Here is a 12,678-nt window from a genome sequence, read left to right as displayed (position 1 = left end):
GTACTTGGTTAGCAGTCGACGGCGAGCAAGCCTCATGGAATCCATTTTGTATCCAGGTTCAGGCAACTAAGAGCATCTCCAGCCGCGCCCTCAACAAGTCTCTCAGGTCACTTTTTCAACGCCGGCGTCAAGAAAACGCCTTAGTCGCGTTCTCAGGACGCCGAAAAACGCCGGTTCGACCTTTTTTCCGCCCGGCGGTCACAGACCGAACCCGGTGCACTAGGGCAGTTGAGGGCTCCGGCGCAAGGGAAAAGCGTGGCTGGCCCACGCCGTCAGGGGAAAAGTCAAGGTTTTCTTCCCCGACTCGCCTCCCATCCCCCGCGCCCTCGGCCGCTAGTAGCTATATCCCGCCGCCGCCCGCCGCCTTTCACCACTAGATAGCCATTCCACGCCGGAAAAATAGCAGAGCTTCGCCACGGCAGATCCTCCAACAGTAGCTGGGCGTTTCCGGTCGCCCTTTCCAGCCGCGGAGGGTCAGTTTAGCGGCGGGTACACGCCCACCGGGCGCAAGGTGTTCGGCGATTTGCCTGCCTCGGTGATGGACCTGGATGACGAGGAAGCGCTCGCCGCGCTGCTGGAGGAGGAAGCCGAGGCCGACGTCCAGGAAGAAGAGCATCTCATGGTGCTCGTCGCCCTCGCCCAGCTGCTGGCGAGCAATGAAAAGCCGCGGCTAGGTGGCTCGGCGCCGTCGCGGGTGAAAGCAAAGAACCGGCATCGTCTCGAAGGCTACTGCATGCTCTACTCCGACTACTTCGCCGGTACTCCACTTCACGGCGAGAAAACATTTCGGCGCCATTATCGGATGAGCCGAAAGCTCTTCCTCAGGATTGTGAATTCCATCCGGGAGTTCGACAACTACTTCAAGTGCAATATGGATTGCACCGGCGCCCTTGGATTCACCTCCATCCAGAAGTGCACGACAGCGATGAGGATGCTTGCATACGGAGCTCCCGGTGATTCACTCGACGACTATGGGTGCAAGGCTGAGTCCACCAGCATAGAGTGTTTCTACAAGTTCTGTCGGGCAGTGGTGGCCGTGTTTGGACCGCAACACTTGAGAACACCCAATGCGGAAGGCACTGCTCGGATCCTAGCACAAAATGCAGCAAGAGAATTTCCTGAGATGCTTGGAAGCATCGACTGCATGCGTTGGAAATGGAAGAATTGCCCATTTGCTTGGCAGGGGATGTACAAAGGCGCCAAAGGCGGTTTGCAGTGTGGTACTTGAGGCGGTGGCCACACAGGACCTCTGGATTTGGCACTCCTTCTTTGGTATGCCAGGAACTCACAATGACATCAACGTGCTGCAGTGCTCTCCTGTCTTTGCCAAGCTTGTTGAAGGTCATTCTCCTCCGATGAACTTCGAGATCAATGGGCGGCACTACAACAAGGGGTACTATCTAGCTGATGGCATCTATCCGAGATGGTCGACATTTGTGAAGACGATCTCAAACCCTATGCCAGGAGGCAAGAACGCCTGGTTTGCGAAGGTTCAGGAGGCTTGCAGGAAGGATGTCGAGCGGGCATTTGGTGTGCTCCAATCTCGATTTGCTGTTGTCCGGCACCCCGCTCAGACCTGGTCGAAAGATCAAATATGGAAGATTATGACTTGCTGTGTCATCTTGCACAACATGATCATCGAGAGCGAGCAAGAAGACCCAGTGTTTGACACTGAACCATACTACAGGCAGGGTCCTCTAGCCGAAGTTGATCACCAGCTACCGGCAATCTGGACTGCCTATCTCAGTATGCGTCAGGAGATCCGAGACCCACAGGTGCAAGATCTGATAGAGTATCTATGGAGGCTCAAGGGTGATGCCGGGCGCGACGTGTGATGAAATATGAGTTTTTATTTATTGAACTATATAATTTGTATTGAGCTATTTGTTGTTGTACTATTTTGTTGAAGTATTTGATATTTCTGTGATGAAATATGTGAAAAAAAATTATGTACATAATTGAATGCCGAACAACGGCGAACCACGCTGAATATGGGCCTATTGTCGCCCATATGGGCCCTTTATTCGTCGAAATTGGGCTGAAAAGTGGGCCAATATCGGCGCCTGAGGGCGAGCTGGGGGCGACGACTGGGCACGAAACCGCCCCCAGCGTTGATTGGATCGCCGGCTCGCCCCCAGGGGGCGATTTTTATGCGTCGGGGGGGGGGGGGGGGGGCGAACGGCTGGAGATGCTCTAAGCCGCATGGCGCGTAGCACAGCGGCACAACGCCATTGCCGACTTGTGAGTAAAGGGAAAAGGGGAAGATGGACAGAAGGGGGGCAGGGCTAGCAAACGGTAAATGTGAGCGTTATAATATTTAATGAATTTTAGTGACATTTTTAGAGACTTTTGGCTTTGCAGTCATGCCGAAAATGTTAAATATCCTTCATATAATAAATTATCCATATCTTCTATTTTAGGCAGTTTCTATTCAAATTATGTTTGTAGTTCAATTTAATTTCACCAGTGCTAGGTGCGCGTTGACTGACTGAGGTTTTGGTTGCCTGCCCCGCAGTCCGGTGCAACGTTCCGCAGATGTGTGATCCGGCAACCATTTTCTTCGCCCCCTCGCGTATCTTCCACCTCGCGTCGTTGAACACCAATGCGCAGAAGAAACCGCCTAACGACCGAGCCACCACAAGGGCGAGCAAGACACCGGCATCGATGGTCGCCGGCTTACCGCCGCTCTCCATCCTCGCTCTCGGAGCAGCCACGGTTCCAAAAAAAGAAACCGGGTTTGCGGATGCAGCAAAACGCAACCACGGTTCCAGCTCGGTGGTGACTACCGCAGCTCGCCACGGCCATGGTCCCAAACGCCATGGTGACCGCAGCAGCTCGGTGCAGTGACCATCGCAGCTCGCCGATTGCAGCATATCAGTTCCGTGCGCCATAGCTTTTTATGTTTGCCGGTTGTAGCATTTTGGTTTGCAGGTTGCATCTTCCTTGGTCGCCGGTTGTAGCCGTCTGCTATCGCCAGATGGTTATTCCCATGATTCAAGAGGAGGAAGTAGCATGGAAATATGTCCCTGTCCAACCTCTAGTCAGGCATGAGGAGGTCTCGTTTTTATCAATGAAAATGCGCAGATTGCATGACTGGTACCTGAGAGAAATAAAGAACGGGTGAGAGAGCCTCATGGTGAAAGTCAAGGCAGAGCATTACTTTCACGAAAAAGATTTATAGGTTGAGTTTCAAGAAATGTTTCAGTTATTCAATCAATACACACTCGACAAATCTCTCGTTAGTTGCTATTGTCTGTATGTAATTTCTTTCTATAATTTAAGTCTTTAGCTGTGTTCGTTCATTGCCTGTAATTATCCCCACTATATTCTTTTCTGTGGTATTATGCAGAATGAAGATTTATGAAATATAAAGAGATAGAGTCTATGACATTGGGTTCATTGACCCAAATATGTTAATGAAGGTGTGTGGAAAATCAGCGCAAAAGACAGCAGGGAGTAGCTTGCTAGAGTTTTTGGAGCAACTAAATACCCGACCAGAAATATTACTTCCTTGCAACTTCGGGTGAGTGTTATTGTCTTGTACTACAAATTCTATTTTGCTTACTAAATGTTAATAAGTTTAGTGGATGAGTTATGCACATGCTCGCTTATACGAACATGTGCGCATGCAGTTTCCACTGGATCCTGCTAATCATTGAAGTTGACGAGGGAAAAATTCAAGTACTGGACTCACTACTTAAAGAAACTAAAGAATACCACAACGTGAAGTTGATGCTCGACATGCAATTTCAATCATTATCGCACTATGTCGGCCTCTTTAGTTCATTTTCTGATATAAACTAATTAATAACTCATTTTTTTTGTCGGGCATGGTTTGGCAAAAGTTCATCAAAGAGGTTCTCGACCCATGGAAACCAGAGCTGAAATGGTGGCGACCCAGGGTAATTAAGTAGTACTAGCTACGTCCACGCATCTCTTTAATTCTTGTTTTAATACCATTATTATGCTTCATTAATTATTGTCTGATTGAATTTTATTCTCGTAAAGTGCATGAGGCAGGCATTGGGGAATAATTTATGTGCATATTACGTTTGCGAGAGCATTCGCTTTATGACAGAAAGGAGCAAAAATGCAAGATATCTTTTGGTACGTAAACACAATTCACAATTATTTTTATCATGATGTAATATATATACACACAACTAATATATCATATTGATCTCCTTTAATAAAGATGCAATAGATGCAGGATCAACTCCTACCAATGGACCGCATACGAGCACTTCGAGAGAAAATGACGGGATTTTTGCTTGACCAGGTCAGGAGAATACCATTTTACCTAATGCCTGCATGTAGGGTCAGTTTGGATGGTGTCCACGTTCAATCATGTCTGGCCTGGAGCCTGCCTGGAGTGTGCCTGGGTGGTGTTTGGTTGTTGTCCTGGAATATTGAGTGCTAGCCTGGGCTGTTGATGGGACAACTTGATCAGCCTGGAGTATAAACCAGGCATCCTATTTAGCCTGGACCAGGCACTGGACGAGGGACGCCTGGGTGTGCCTGCTGCCGTGCCTGGTAATATTATACTATTTCTTTTACGTACAAGTGATGGGATGGGCTTCTTTTATGTACTAATCATACTGCAAAGTAGCAGCACTTCCAGGATGCAGGCCAAACGCATCCGTGCGAGGCTAGCCTGGCCAGGCGAATTTTTCCAACAATCCAGGCTGGATTCAGGCAGGGGTCCTCTCCAGGCATAGTGTCCAGGCTTTGAACCAAACTGCCCCGTAATGATCTGCAAATTGTAGAAGAAATTGTATGTACCAAATTTTATGTGTGTGTGTGCCTGCTTGTATGAGCAATTCTATTCTATATGATTGGTTATACGAGAAATTCTATTTATATATGCATAACGTGTACAGTATGTAGTAGCGTATAATATGTTTGAAATGAAAAGCAAAAAATTAAAAGAAAAAATAAGCCATAACCCCCTAAACCTTTTAGTCTCTATTGGTGCCACCAATCAGGACTAAAGAATCCCCAGTCCCCAGCGCACGCTCGTGCCACGTGGTGGGCCTTTAGTCCTGACTTATTAGGTCCGGTCCGGTTGGTGAACCGGGACTAAAGGCCCTTACGAACCGGGATTAATGGCTGATCCTACACTAATGATATTTGAATTCGGATCACAACATAAGAATCCTAAGTTATTGCCAGGAAAGCAAAACCTTGAATGAGGGTGGCAGGTTGACCAGATGAGTCCTCCATAGTGGTAGCCACTCCACTCGTACCACAGAGCTTTCGCTGGTGTCATGTACTTCTTGGCCCCGCTACGCCTGTCCAACGAGAAGCTCTTCTTGCCGGCCGATTGATGCCAGTGTCAGAGTTAGACGAGATCTCGTGATAAACACATGCATTTTTGAATTATAACTACATCAATTACCATGATACACACATGCATTTTCGAATTATAACAACAACAATTACCATTGAGACCATTCATCTTGATTGATATACCATTTGGACATAATATCCGGAAAACGCCACACTATTTAGTTGTAATCCCTCCTTCTCAAAATACAAGGTGTATTAATTAATCCAAAATTCAAACATTTCAATGTTTGACCAGGTTTACAGGAACACATACAACACGAAATAAATGAAATACAAAAATATATTCCGTGATGAATCTAATGATAATGATCTCTTATCTTATAATCCCTCCGTCCGGATATATTTGTCATCAAAATGGATAGATGGAGGTGTATCTAGACGTATTTTAGTTCTAAATACATCCCTTTTTATTCATTTCGATGACAAGTATTTTCGAACGGAGGAAGTATGTTGATAGTTCTTTCTATAAACTCAATCAGACATAGGGAAGTTTGAATTTTCAAAAACTAATAGACCTTATATTTTGAAATGGCAAGAGTATTTGGTAGGGGCAGAATCGTAGACTCAAGCACACACAGAAGCACCTCCATTACTGACCCATGACCAACTAAGCTGAGCTGGCTATATAATATTATTCTTTGGGAGCAATATTAGAGGTGTAATCATAAGCAAAGAGAACATAAAAGTAGATTCTTCTGGAAATATAATTGTGTCATTGCCGTCGTCTAGTAGAAGTGTCAATCTCGCATCTTCATGTTAGCTCTTATTATCGAGTCGAGTATAAGATATATTCTTGGCCTTCGTTTCGGCCTCTGGAACAGCAGCCCACAGGACAGCCGGGTCAGATTACCCAAATTACGGGATAGATGATTTTGCACACGAAATCTAACGGCCAGGAAAGATTAGATCGTGAAACGGACGGCCGAAAATCCAAATCGCTGTGAAGGCTCGCTTTAGGTGCGGTTATACTGTCCTTAATTCTTGACTACGAGAATCTCAGCTCAATGCTGCTAAAGATACTTTTGAATTAATATATAAACATGAATTTATCTAAAATGAATGAAGCTAGTTCAGAATGTTTATACCTTAGCATTGTAGAGGATATGTCATGAGAGAAATGGCAATAATATTTATCTCAGCACTCTCTACCCAGCTTTATGAGGCAACTGAGGCAATCGCATGTGCAAAGGGCTTAAGAGAGGATCTAAGGAAGTTAAAGCAGACTAAAGCACCACTTTAAGTTTCTTCGATCTGATCTATAAACCTTTACATTGTACCGACTAGAGGCTCAACCACCCGTTCTTTTTTTTGTGCGGTGCCAGCAAAAATCGAGCAATGTCACTGTTGTGAAAATTTGGTCGGACAGCACAAAACACTCCTAAAAAATGAGGCAACTTCATTGAAGACAACACTTAACTTTACCAAGAAGTTCAAAACCCAGCCCTCCCAGCTTCTTCAAGAAAGGGAATTCGTTATGATGACTCTCACATCGTCTCCAAAGAATAAGGTAGTGTTCAAAAACAGAGCATATCTTGTTACTTATGTCGATGCTCTTCATATGCCCAAAGCTCTATCATGAACCAAATCCATCACATGTTTTTTTGTGTACTACGACTAAAATTAGTTATTCTTTCAAAATAACAACTCTGATCAAGTTTTGACCAATGAGGACAAAGAGCTTAAGTACAAATTAGTGGTTAGAGGAAACAAATATCTATCTTCCAGTAACAACTTAACAGCGATCATTGACTTCATAAAATAGGTTGCTAACTGAGATCGAGAAAATACATGAGGCAAACCAAAAAATATTGTCCATGCACCGTGATGTAACATGAACTATGTTATATATAGAAGGTATGCCAGCTTTGGTTGCATGAGTTACGGAATTCCACTTATTCCACAACACTTACAACCAAAGCTAGGCACACCTTCAATATGCTAGGTTTCAAGTTTCACCATTGGTCTATGGGTGAATAAAAAGGCTAAGATATACGTGCCTCATATGTTACCAATGGAATGCATGGCACAAAATTTAAATACCAATGGAATGCAAGGCACAAAATTTACACAGCGACATACTTGAAAATTGCAATATTGCCACAAATAAACTTAACCATATTGTTGAATTCATCTATCTACGAAATTTGGCCATGCTTTTAACTTTCCATTGCTCTCGGCCGTATCTCGATCCCTTCTATGATAATCTGACAACTATGCGACCCTGTGAACCCTCTAAACTCAATGGAAACATTCCTCTCCTCCCCGTCCAGACACGGTTTGTCCAATTCTATGTTGATCTCTTGCTCTATCCATCGTCCATCGCTTCTCACGCTCACACCATCAGATTTTAGCCGCTGCTTCAGACTTCGATTCTTCTCTTCCGTGTCTACTGATGCCAACGATGATGATCCATCGAGTTCCCAGCCCCAGTCCCATAAAAGAGATCGCGAGTGCTTCTGAGGGACGAGATGGTTGCACTCATGATTGCTGCTGGCAGAAGAGGACAGCACTTCAGCTTCTTGCTCTTGGTTCTGAGCTGTGTCTGTGTGCAGCTGATGCACCCTGTATATGAGATAGGCCATGTAGCCTCTACCAATGCCCGAGAGATTCTTCGTGTTTAAGATGCCGTTGACGTCCAGCCAGCATATGTATGAAAGAACGGCCACCTCGCTGAATCTACATGTCGAAAGAGTTAGCCTCAGTTTGCGGTGGTTGAACCGTGTGTGTTGCGCTTATTTTATAACTTGTGGTGCAAAATTACCCACACAAGTAAGCAAAACTGGGTCACACAAACACTCAAATAAGAAAAAAAAATGGGTTGGGCAATAGGGATTCTCATATAAGCCGTCGCAACACTAAACGCAGCTTATACTATGGGCTTGAGTACTTCCCTATACTCATTTACCAGTTGAAGGATTCATGCAAGGCATTAGAAATCTAAAAAATTAAAAGTGTACTCTTCAGCATCCGAGAGGCTATATCATAATGTTACTTTGCTAACATAGCTGCTGAGTGAATTTAATTGTGGATTTCACTCACCTAATTTTCCCATTACTTATATTAAAATGGCAGCATGGAAGCGTGCATTTTGTTGTGTGGAGGAAAGGAACAATCCAGTGACTACACAAAGTGAGCTAAGGGCATCTCCAGCCGCGCCCCCAACAGACCCTTCCCAGGCGATTTTGCCACGCCGGCGCCAAAAAAACGGCCCAGTCGCGTCCCCAGAAGCCCGTTTTTCGCCGGCTCGGGCCAAAACTGGTGCCGGCGGACCCAGGCCGAACCCGGCGCCCTGGGGGGCGCTTGGGGAGCCGACACAAGTGAAAAAGGCGCGTAGGCCCGCCCTGGCAGCGACCCGAGGGCCCTTTCCCATCGTTTCTTGACGCTTTTCCCTCGCATCTCTCCCGCTCGCTCGCCTTCCTCCCGCCATTCCCTCCCTTTCTCCCGCCAAACCCCCTCCAGCTCGCCTTCCAGTCGCCGCCATGCCGCCGAAGAAGTACACCATGCCGCGCGCGGCGGCAACCACGACTGGCACCGTGGCCCAGCCGAAGCAGAGGAAGTCGAGGGCGCCGCCATCGAAGCCACCGGGCATGTCGAGCGCCGAGTGGAGGGTGGAAGTTCAGCGACGCGACGCAATCACCGCCGACCGGCGGAACAGGGCCATTGCCAAGAAGGCCCGCGACAACGCGGCGCGTGCGGTGGCGTCTTCCTCATCGGTGGACCACGCGGGGATGATGAATCCACCCGTCGTCAGCCACGCCCAGTACGCGCCCTGGGGACAGCAAGGCGTCGGATCTCCATGGGGATCGTCGTCGCAAGGCTACGCCGACGGCGACGCGCACGGTGGGTTCAACCCAAACGTGACCTTCCCCCATGGCCACCCCGTGACGCGCACACCCTCGCCCGCCTTCGTCGGCGTGCAGTACCCTCCATACAACCACTCACCGCCCGCCGCCTACGCGTCCACACCGACGCCCCATCTCCGCCGTGGACCGCTGCCCTTCTCGCACCACGGCGACACCGACGACACAGGAGCCGACATGGACGATATCATCGCGACAGGATCGACCGCGGCCGCCGCGTCTCCCGGGTTCGCCACCCAGGACGAGGTAGTGGATCTCAGCGGCGACATGGAGGCCGAGCTCGGCTACGTCTACGGCGAGGATGCGCACGAAGCGGAGGAACCCGAGGAGGAGGAGAAGGAGGACGACGAGGAGGAGGAGGATGAGCCGGCTCCTGTTCCGATGAAGGGGCGCCAGAAGAAGAAGAAGCGGGCGGCTAGGCCAGGCGAACTGCGCATCAAGTGGACATCCAAGGAGGAGGAATGCCTCGCCGAAGCATGGAAAGTCGTCTGCCTCGACCCGACCACCGGCACGAACCAGAGCTTGGAGACGTACTAGGACTGGATCAAGGCCGAGTTCGACGAGCGGAAGCTCGTCGACCCCTACTTCGAAGGCATGTACATGCAGCGCGGCTCCAAGACGTTGGCGAACCATTGGGGGCGTATCCAGTTGGCGTGCAACAAATGGCATGAAATCGTCGAGGAGGTCGCGGCTCGCCCGGAGAGCGGCGCCAGCATCGAGGATCAGGTACGCACGCCGTTCGCCCGCATCTCTTCGTCGTCTACGCCCGCCAACTGTTTGTTCCTCCGCGCAGTTGATGCGCATGTTCACCATGTATCGGCGCGACAACCTCGATGCCGACTTCAAGCACCTCCACGTTTACAAGCGCATTGACAAGTGCGAGAAGTGGGCGGAAGTCCGACGTACCCACGACAAGGCCAAGGAGACATACAAGCCGGACGCGACGACTCCGGGCGTCAGAGGGGCGGCCGGACGGCCACAAATTGGCAAAGAAGGGAGAAACGCCGATGCGGCAACCGCGCGAGTGCAGGAGTCCATCGAGCATTGCCTCGCCGACGCCCAGGCCCGGGCCGTCCTACGTGAAGAGAAGACCGAGGCGCGGTGGTCGTCGCTGATGAAGAACAGCGCCATCAAGCTCGACCTGCTCCGGACGAACGTCGCCGTGAAGAAGAGGAACACCGACATGGCTTTTCTGATGGGCGGGGCGGACATGATCCAGAGCAACGACGAGCAGCTCAGGGCGTGGTACATGGCGGAGCGCGGCCTCATCCTGAACCAGATGCAGACGGCAACGCCGACGACGCCGACGACACAAGCTCCCGCGCCCACGACCACACGGACGCCAAGCCCGAACGACGCCTCTACATCGCCGCCCAGCAGTGCCGAAGCCGCGTCGACACAGCCCAGCACCGAAGCAGCTCCGACACCGCCGAGCCCGCGCACGCCGACTCCGCCAACGCCTGGAGTCGACCCCGCCGAGTGAATCATTGCGCACGCGAACTTGCGGCGTGCGGCGCTCTGTTTTTTGTAACGCCAGACTACGTCCGATCGCCGGATTTGTGACGTCTTTTGAGAGCGGGAACGACCAAGTTTAAATTTTTCGCATCCTGGGGCCGGCGCTTGGGGGCGTGACTGGGAGCTAGGTCGCCCCCAGAGGCCGAACTAGCGCCGGCACGCCCCTAGGCCGCTCTATTTAGACGCCCTGGGGGGCCGAACGGCTGGAGATGCCCTAATGAGCAGAAGGAACATAGAAATGATTGAAATTTGACCAGAAATTAAATAGATTGTGCGAGATTGGACGAACACAAAACCTGGAGTGAGGGTGGCAGCGTGACCAGACGAGGCCTCAGTAGGGGTAGCCACTCCACCCGTAGCACAGAGCTTTCGCCGGTATCATGTACTTTTTGGCGCCGCTATGCCTGTCCAGCGAGAAGCTCTTCTTGCCCCGTCGATAGATGCCAATGTCAGACGTGATCTCCTGATACACACATGTACATGGTATACTAGTAATGCAGTAGCATATATACCAGCTTGCCACCATCGAGGAGAACTGGGGAGTCGCAGAGTCGGGAGAAGAACCCCTTGTTCGTTTCTCCCTCCCGGCGGCGCTCATCACTCGTGCTCCACCGTGCTAGGATGTCGGCGCAGTCTGCCGGGACGAAGCTGCCCCAGACCTCATCAGAGTCGGCGGCTTCCCGGAGCACGGCAGCGGTGGCCGCCAGCCTGCACGCGTCGCCGGGGGAGGTCAGGGAGGCGACGCGGGCCAGGCAGTCCGCTGGGAGCGAGGTCACAGATCCCCGTCTCCACCTCCATGCGTACTCGTTGATTAATTTGCTTTGGTCGATCCTCGACCTGGAGCGATGATAAAGCGACGCTAGTAGACTAGTAGTACGCTTTGCTGGTAACAACACATGGTGATCATGGTGTTGCCAACATGGCGACATCTCTTCCCTAAAATAAGAACTAAAAACATGACAACATCTCTTCACATAATGACGACATCCCTCGAGACAATTTTGTTAGCACTCGTGATTGGTGGCCTAGTGTGATAACAACCCTTCTATATAATTTTCTATTTGAGAAAACTGATCCAAATCTTCTATATCTAAATTAGCACAAATGCGCGAGCGTTGTAACAAGACTTGTCTCATGCCTCCACTTATTTCTGTCTGTCCCACACTACTGTCCTCGTTATCTCCCTCGGAGAGCTCCTCTAGTAGCTTGGACAACAAGCTTCTTCGCATTCATAAATCTCAGGAATTTGGATTTTCTTCGCCCGATTTTTTCAAATGGATTTTGAATTCAATTTTTTAATGTCAAAATGTATTGAGTTTTTTTTGCGGGTGAAAATGTATTGAGTTTAACCCTTTGTGTACAGGAAGTGCCTCTTGTTGTAGTGGTTAGGTCACATAGTTACCTCTTGAAGGTTGAGAGTCCGGAGGACGGGGCGTCGACCCGGTGCTCGCGGAGTTTCTTCTATAAAAAAATGCCAACGAGGGTTAGCTCTTAGGTTGGTCTCATTTGTTTGAAGGTTGAGAGTCCGCACTGCGAACAATATTTTTTTAAATGCTTGAATAACACACAAAGTTGATTATTCCGCTAAGTGGGGTTCGAACTTGCGATGCGAGAATAGTAGCTTGTGCACCCTACTGCTAAGCCGACCCGAGAACAGTAACTCACGCGCCTTACCGCTTAGCCAAGAGTTTAGTTGTTGTACTGTTTGGAAAAAATACTGTTTGACGTTAGTCTGTTGTTTAAATTCAAAAAGAATGGTTGGTAACCAAAAAATTCGGAGGCCATCAAAAATTCCGGTAAGCGGTCGAATTTCGGACCGAGAGAAAAAAAAACCTATGCATGTGTGAATGATCATCGCCGAAGTAGCATACAATTTGTTAAGAACGCCTTGATGATTGCTACGCTTGTGTGAAGTTTGTTTTTCAAAGCACTGGTATACATATGTGTTTGTGTG

At 49.2% G+C, this 12,678-nt stretch overlaps 1 long non-coding RNA gene across 1 annotated transcript; it reads right to left on the bottom strand.

Annotated features, from left to right (window-relative positions):
* Positions 1–5,119: 5,119 nt before the first annotated feature.
* Positions 5,120–11,620, bottom strand: LOC125523641 (uncharacterized). Its single transcript, XR_015611729.1, has 3 exons — positions 11,237–11,620; positions 11,021–11,145; positions 5,120–8,025 (listed from the first exon to the last, which is right to left on the bottom strand). It is a non-coding gene; the product is annotated as an uncharacterized LOC125523641 (long non-coding RNA).
* Between the last annotated feature and the right edge of the window lie 1,058 nt (positions 11,621–12,678).

This window comes from Triticum urartu, chromosome 7A, assembly GCF_056163025.1.
Source record: "Triticum urartu cultivar PI428250 chromosome 7A, HENAU_Tu73, whole genome shotgun sequence".
NCBI classification, from domain to species: Eukaryota; Viridiplantae; Streptophyta; class Magnoliopsida; order Poales; family Poaceae; genus Triticum; species Triticum urartu.
This window is presented reverse-complemented; position numbering and strand designations above follow the sequence as displayed.